Source organism: Lissotriton helveticus, chromosome 2_1 (genome assembly GCF_964261635.1).
Source record: "Lissotriton helveticus chromosome 2_1, aLisHel1.1, whole genome shotgun sequence".
NCBI lineage: Eukaryota > Metazoa > Chordata > Amphibia > Caudata > Salamandridae > Lissotriton > Lissotriton helveticus.
Window position 1 is genome coordinate 1,510,301,637 of NC_136059.1, and position 7,391 is coordinate 1,510,309,027.

Sequence of the window (7,391 nt, forward strand, 5' to 3'; positions counted from 1 at the left end):
CTAATAGCATGCTTCAAGGCTCTTCACCTTAGCCAGGACATCAGATTCTCACAGTGGTGTTTCTAGGGTTAGTCCCGTCCCTTATCCAGGGCTTTAAGTGGGATGAAAAAACTGGGGGTCTCTCAGAGGGGCGTGGCCAGTGTAATTAAGGGCGTGGCTTAAAACACTTAGGCAAAAAATCTGTGTTTAGCATAGTGTGCCGTCCGACTTGTATTTTGCTGTGTCTGTCATTGCATCCAGATATATGGTACAACAAGTAACATACCTACAACAAGTCAGGACTATTGGCTTTGTTAATGGTTGTTAGTTGCATAAGATAAATAAGCAGCAACTATGGCTTGTATATAATATTGAAACAGCTTAAAGCCCTGGTGACACTACGACAATTTTTCTGCTCTTGAGTTTCAAAAAGAGAAGGGGAATCCAGAGAGAAAATGACTAATTTGAAAGGATTTCGCGTCCCCTATAAGGCTTACCTGGCATGACCTCATGCTGCAACTTTTCCACCAGTGAGAAGTGAGCAGTGTGAGCAGTGCACATCCATGTGCCTGCTGTCATTGCAGACCGGGAAAAAATGGATCGTCTGTGCCAGGGCACAAAACAAAGCCCTGATAGAGACCCGTTTCGAGGCCTCCTTTAAAAAAACTGCCGGTGCGACCCGTCCCACTTAAAGCCCTGCCCTATCCCATCGCACTCGTGGCTACCCACTACTTTTTTTTTTTGCGTTTATTATTTATTGCAAGCAAGTCAGAATACAATAATATTTCAAGACATTCAAATTAGGACATAACTAAAATATACAATTCACACAGAGGGGGGGCCTAATACCCTGTCACGGTATACACAGACCATCTAAACCTGCAGTACATGAAAACGGCCAGACAACTTACTCAAAGGCAGTTGCGCCGGATGTTGTTCTTCGCAGACTATGACTTTGTGGTTACCTTTCGGCCTGGGTTGGAAAACCAAAAGGCGGATTCTCTTTCACGACAGGATGAGATCAGTGAGCCGCACAAAGCATCACAGAAGCAATAATCAATCCCAGCAAAGTGCTTTGTGCAGTAACCATAGATCATTTTCCAGAAGAGATTGTAAAGCATAAAACACCGGCCTGTTGGCAAGAATGGGCCGATCAGGAGGCCCACCGTACTCTCAAACATGGAGTGCCCTTGAATAGGAACAAACTGTACTTACCAACTCAAGAACTAAGGGTGAAAGCGTTCAACCGGTGTCACAATTCGCCTTTGGCCGGCCATTCAGGAGGAACTAAAACTTTACACCTGGTTCAATGAAAATTCTGGTGGGAAAAGATGGCCCAGGACGTAATGCAATGGGTGTCGCAGTGCAAGACATGTGCCCGTAACAAGAGCAAGACAGTTAAGGGTAAGGGAAAACCGACGTGACTTCCAACACCAGAGCAGCCATGGCAGACCATAAGCATGGATTTTGTCCTTTGCCTACCCAAAGATCAGGGGGATGATGCCATCATGGTAGTGGTAGACAGCTTGGGACACTTCATTCTGTGCAGGAACTTACCAACAGCAGGGCAGAGGGCCCAGCTTTTGCTGTCACATGTGGTTTAGTTACATGGACTCCCAAGAGTTATTGTGTCCGATGGAGGGCCACAATTCATCACAAGGTTTTGGCGAATGTGGTGCAAGGCCCTCCAGGTCGAAGCAGCCCTGTCAACTAGCTTCCATCCTCAAACCGATGGGCGGACGGAGAGACTAAACCAGTCGCTAAACAAATATCTCTGATGCTTTTCCAAGGAAGCCAGTGAATCATGGGTATCCCTGCTGTGGTTAGCAGAACTGTCCTACAATACCGCATGGCACTGTTCAATCAAAGAAGCGCCATTCAAGGCCAATGCTGGGTTTCACGCTAAGATGTTACCACTAACTATCCCAAGTGAAGTGGTCATGCAACCTACTGTGTTGCAGCATATCAAAAACCTACAGAAAGCTCACATAAAGGGGGCCTGCCATTATGCATACCTGAGCCCTTGAGCACATGCGCGTGCACCCAGCCTACTGGAAGCAAGACTTTACCACCCACACCCCTTGAGCTTCCTGGCTGACTCTGCCCCTGGAGTTCTATGAGAGACCCTCTGTTCTGTCTCCCCCTTAGGCGTCCCCATTTGATAAAGGTGATGCCCTCTAAGGACTGAAACCTATGCTTACCAATCATGACTTTACCGCCTGACCAGGGAAACACACAAAATACGACAAGTTTACTTTCCTGAAATTGAAAAAAGGGGTTATTAATATTTTTATTTGACCATTCAAATCCAAGCAAACCACATTTTAAAATATACTTGTTCCTGCAATTGAAAAAAGAGCATACATTACATGAAATTATCTGCCTTAGGGGATGGTGGGTGGGGAAAAAGAAAAAATTAAAGGGCCTCCCAACGGCCCGGGACGAGAGCTGGTAAATCCGAGGGGGGAGCGAAGCAGAAGAAAATGCCTGCTTTGCTCTCTTCCTCTTTTAAGGGCTGCCTTGGCGGAACCGGTATAAGCTGGTCTGCCCCATAGTTGCCAAGACGTAGGAACCGGAAGCACTAGGAAGTGCTTCCCGTTCATGCGCCATGCAAACACGCAATTGGTGACCCCTTAGGGAAGCGGGGTGCCTCGTCACCAGTGTGCATGGTGACCCCTCCTTCCCGAGAAAACGGGGTCCGGCGCAACCGCGATAATGGCGGCGCACTCAATGCCGAGCCCGCCTTATCAAGACATCTCTTTGGGGCATGTTTTAAAAGGTAGCCAGTGAAGTTCCTTCACGGAGTTTGATGCAGACAATCCTCTTGGTCTGTCTAGAGCCATTTTTGAGCTGATTCTTGGATTCAGTAGAGTGTGTTTACCAGGTGGTCCGGGACACCTAACAGTAAGGCATTGCAGTAATCGATTCTGCTTAGTATTACTCTGTGTACAGTCAGAGATTTTGCATGTGGGGGCAGCAGAGGTAGGAGTTTCCTTTGTCCACAGACTAGTGCGAAGCTGGTACCTGTGACTTAGTTTACATGACTCTCCATGCATAGCTTGCTGTCAAAGGTGACCCCCAGATTGCGAACTGCTTCTGTGTATTTAAACTCTTCAACTGTTAGGTGGGAGTATCATGGGATATTCATAAACAAAAGGTAAGAAAAATAACATGCTACATCCATAAAATAGCAAACATGTGCTTCCAACACATATGTAAAATTTGAAAAAACAACAACACATCTAGTTTTAATAGAATATTACATGTGCTAATTAGCAGGCAGTGTACTTAGAACAGTTATACAAACCAAGGGGCATAGTTAGGTGCTCCAGGTGAAGTGCAACATCATTGAACCCTGACAATGCTGGAATTTACTACTTCAACAGCAGTCATCTTCCCATTTATTACCTACATTCACTGCCAACTCAATGCACATATATTGGTAAAACGCTGCATCTCTCTAATAACTTTTCTCCTGGCTCTTTTGACTGCATTATATTTCACCACTCAATGCCAAACCCTCCTTGCCACCAAGGCAGACCACAACATAAATGTGCCAGACCACATGCGACCAATTGTGTCAAATCTTTTTTCACTGCCTTTGACAACCCAAACCAGATAACTGCATCAAATCATTCTGGCCAAGAGGAATTAGCAATATATCAGGACAGGTTCTCCCACATAAAAGGGTAGACAACCATGGCAATAGTTGCCCTCACTTCATTCCCCCTCTACCCCACCATTTGATCTTAATTTTCGTGGACCGAAAGCCTAAGCTCTTTTCAAAAGGACACACTTCTGTCTGCTTTACTGCCTACTTAATAAAGGAATGTTCAATAACCCACAAGTAAAAACATACCATATGGGGTCCTGCTACACAACCTGAAATCAAGATATTAAATCACAATCATGAACTCAATAATGCATTCCAATATCCTGCATATAGCGTTTACAACACCTAGAAGACCATCTACCCAGCTTTATTATTTCATTAAGCGAAAAGTCCAGGATATCCACCTCTGACGCTACACCATTCCGAAACAAATGAGTACCTAAATCATTAGGGTTTTCTCCTATGTGTAGCAATCCCTTCCTCATTATCACCAACATTGTGCAGCAAGCAGATTTTTCCCATCCTTATTGCAAAAAATCAATCCGGAGTTAGCTCACCCTTCCTCCTTAAACCATGACTAAGTGTCCACCAGGCACACACTATTGTTTATCCTATGTAGGATAATCCTCGCTCCTTTTCCCATTTGATCCATCTTGGAGTTCCTGAAGCGAAGGCATAAATGATCAAGCCTTACTTCTATATCCTCCACTCTCACACCTCCTTCCGAAACCCTGCCCAACAACTCTAAAATGTGAAAGGCACCAAAGAACAACTGTAACATATATAGCTTAATAAACTGTGCTTCAAAAAATGACCAACACAACTGATTTTTTACCAAACCATTCAACTTCCGCATGGTCACCGTCTCTTGTGCCATACCCACCATCTTCTTTTCTTTTGCCCAGTAGACATCATTCCATCTCACCTGCTGTTGGTTTCTTAATCCCCAAAAGAATTTCCATAAAAGCTGCTCCCTGCCAATTTACCTGCAATTGTTGCTGCTGAAATTCCCTTGTCAGGATTGATCATGATGAATTTCACTATATCCTCTCTTCTGTTTGCCAACCCTTTGTGTTAAAGCCTCTTTTTTTCACAACACATTTTATTGAGTTTCCATGGCACATGATGGTCAGAGCCCACCTCATACATTGTAAATACTGATTGGAGTAGAGAGTTCCAATTGTTTTAAACAACAACATATCCTGAAAACCAGCAGGCCCGACAACTGAAAGTTAACACAGGCTACCACACAGGTCACTGAATGCAGGACGTCTAAGTGTATATGTGCTGACGACAGAGGTACGCAACTTGGGCACCATAGTAGTCAGATAGATGTATGAGCTGAATTTTATTGAAGGTCTGTTTGTGGCGGGGGAGGGGGGTAGATCTATGCCCCGTATGTCACTCAGCGGGACCAGATTTTCCTGCGTTTCTGCAGGCAGCCCCGTGCTTTTTTCCCTCTTTTGCATGCCCCACTTTTGCGAAATACCTCCCAAGCCTGTCTGTAAGCAGTTCCAGTGCTCTCAGCAATACAATTTTCAAGCAGCCTCAGTATATTCACTCTCCCAGATCCCGAATGGGTGCTGGTAGCTCGGTCTTCCGCAGATTTGCTACGGGTGCCACACCGCAGAATCTCTGCCACCGTGAATGAGACAAGTGATCTGTGATGTTATTGTACATACCTGGCACGTGCCTGGCTCATTAAACACCCTAGCATGAGACGCTGCAACAACTTCAGCAACCTCTTCTCTTTTGCCTTCAGACCATTCACAAGAGCAATTATTGTGCTGTTATCAACATGAAATCTCCCAATCTTGTTAGCCAAATCCTTTCCCTACAAAGCTAGAGCAACTAACAGTGGACAAAATTCAAAGAATGTAATGCTCCTGGCTTCTGCTTTCCAGTGCCTAGGTGAACATTCTGAACAACACTACCCTTACCAAAAAAGGCCAAAACAGTCTCGACCAGAATCATTTGAAAAAATCTCAATCTACCAGTAAAACTCCTTGCCCGCCAACCATATGGTCACCCCATGGAAGCCTTTCAAAAACATTCTCCAGACTTCAAAGTCTGCCCTTACTGGTGCTGAAATGCAGTTCCTATGGTGCGGGAGTTTAGTGCGTGCCATAGTAAAACCAATTCTCCTGCGTAATGAGCTGCCAGCCCTGACCACTCCACAGGCTAAGTTAAGGTGACCGAGTAACCTCTGCACCTGTGTAAATTGTAACTTAGGTGCCTCAATGGCCTCCTCCAAAAGCGTTAGCAATTATCTTATCTTGGTCTCTGGCAATCTACCCTCCATGTTTCCTGTGAAAAGTTCAATGCCTAAAAACACCAAAGTAGTGCGGGGCCTTCTGTCTTTTCTGGTGCAAGGGGTATGATGCAGCGGGTTTACCAGTTTGGGTTACTCACAAACTACCATACTTACCTGGGCCCATAAACACTCACACATAAGCCAGTAATTTACCGCTGGGATCAATTTTGATATTCCTGCGTGATGAATTTACCTTACCAATTCTTACCAACCCTATCACCTTAGATCTTAATTTCCTCTGGTCAATAGATCTGGTTGTTAGTAGAATAGGTAAAAATGTCATTAAACCTTTTCTTCAAATGACCACAGACTCGAGAGAGTTTTAAAAGTTTTATCTAATTAATAATTTTGTGAGTCAAATACCAATACGTCATACACCGATTTATTGATAAAAATAATTAATAATAGGACAAAATAAGTCTTAGTTAAAATCTCATGATGACAGTACCTGGAAAGGGTGGAAACAGAGAGCAGTACAAGGACATACTACACAGAATTATATTTACCTAGAATGGTGTGAGGACCAACCCCTGGCCGAGGAGCTGGATAGGGACCCCTGGATAGTCAGGAGCAAAAGGATCAGGACAGGTTCAGGACAGGATAGGTGACCTCTTCTAGATGCAACGCCAGCGTCGCACCCCTCTCTGGCACTACTCTCTTCTATTCTTCCTTGGATGTGCCGCCTTGATTTTCTACCGCATTCCCCTTCTAGATGATCGGATTCTTCTCCGGCAGTATCTCCGTCTCTTTTCTCTCTTGCGCGTCTTCTATCAGAGTGCTCGGCCATGTCTCTGACCTCTGTGGCATCCGCCGTCATCTGCGTCGGTGATGGGTTAGTGTGTCATCTAACTGAATAAGCCTACCTTAGTTATACTATAATATGTGTATGTACCCCCCCCCCAATGTTTCAATATCGGGAAAACCCCTACTTCTGATTGGGCAAGGAGATGAGGAGAGGTCATCACACCATACTAATGTAATGCTTTTTCTTTAGTTCATTATTCAATATCCCCGCCCCTAATTTACTTTCCCAAGCTTTATTCCCACCCTCATTTCACATTAGGAACAATACATTGTATACAAATTTTGACTTCTTTCCTTCCCCTTTTCGGGTCGAGAGGTGAGGGTCCCAAGTGCTTCTTGCTAGAGCAACCTTGGCTGAGTTTCAACTGACTCATCATGGTTCCGGACGGGTTTTGGGTGCGCTTGCCCACAAGTCAGGTGGGGTAGGGATTTCAGTCACCCTCCAGGCCCAAATACGAACTATTAATAAAATCAAAGAAAGACATGTTAAAATTCAGAAATAAATGGATGCACTGTATACCACGTATTTCTACTCTAATCCCATTAATTTATTTAATCTGTCACATTAGCAATTTTAACCCGTTGGCTGCGCCGCCCGTTTTGTGGAAGTGCGGCACTTCCGCAAAACGGATGGAGCCGCGTCGGCCATTGGCCGACGGCAGCACCAGCGAGGTAGTGCTG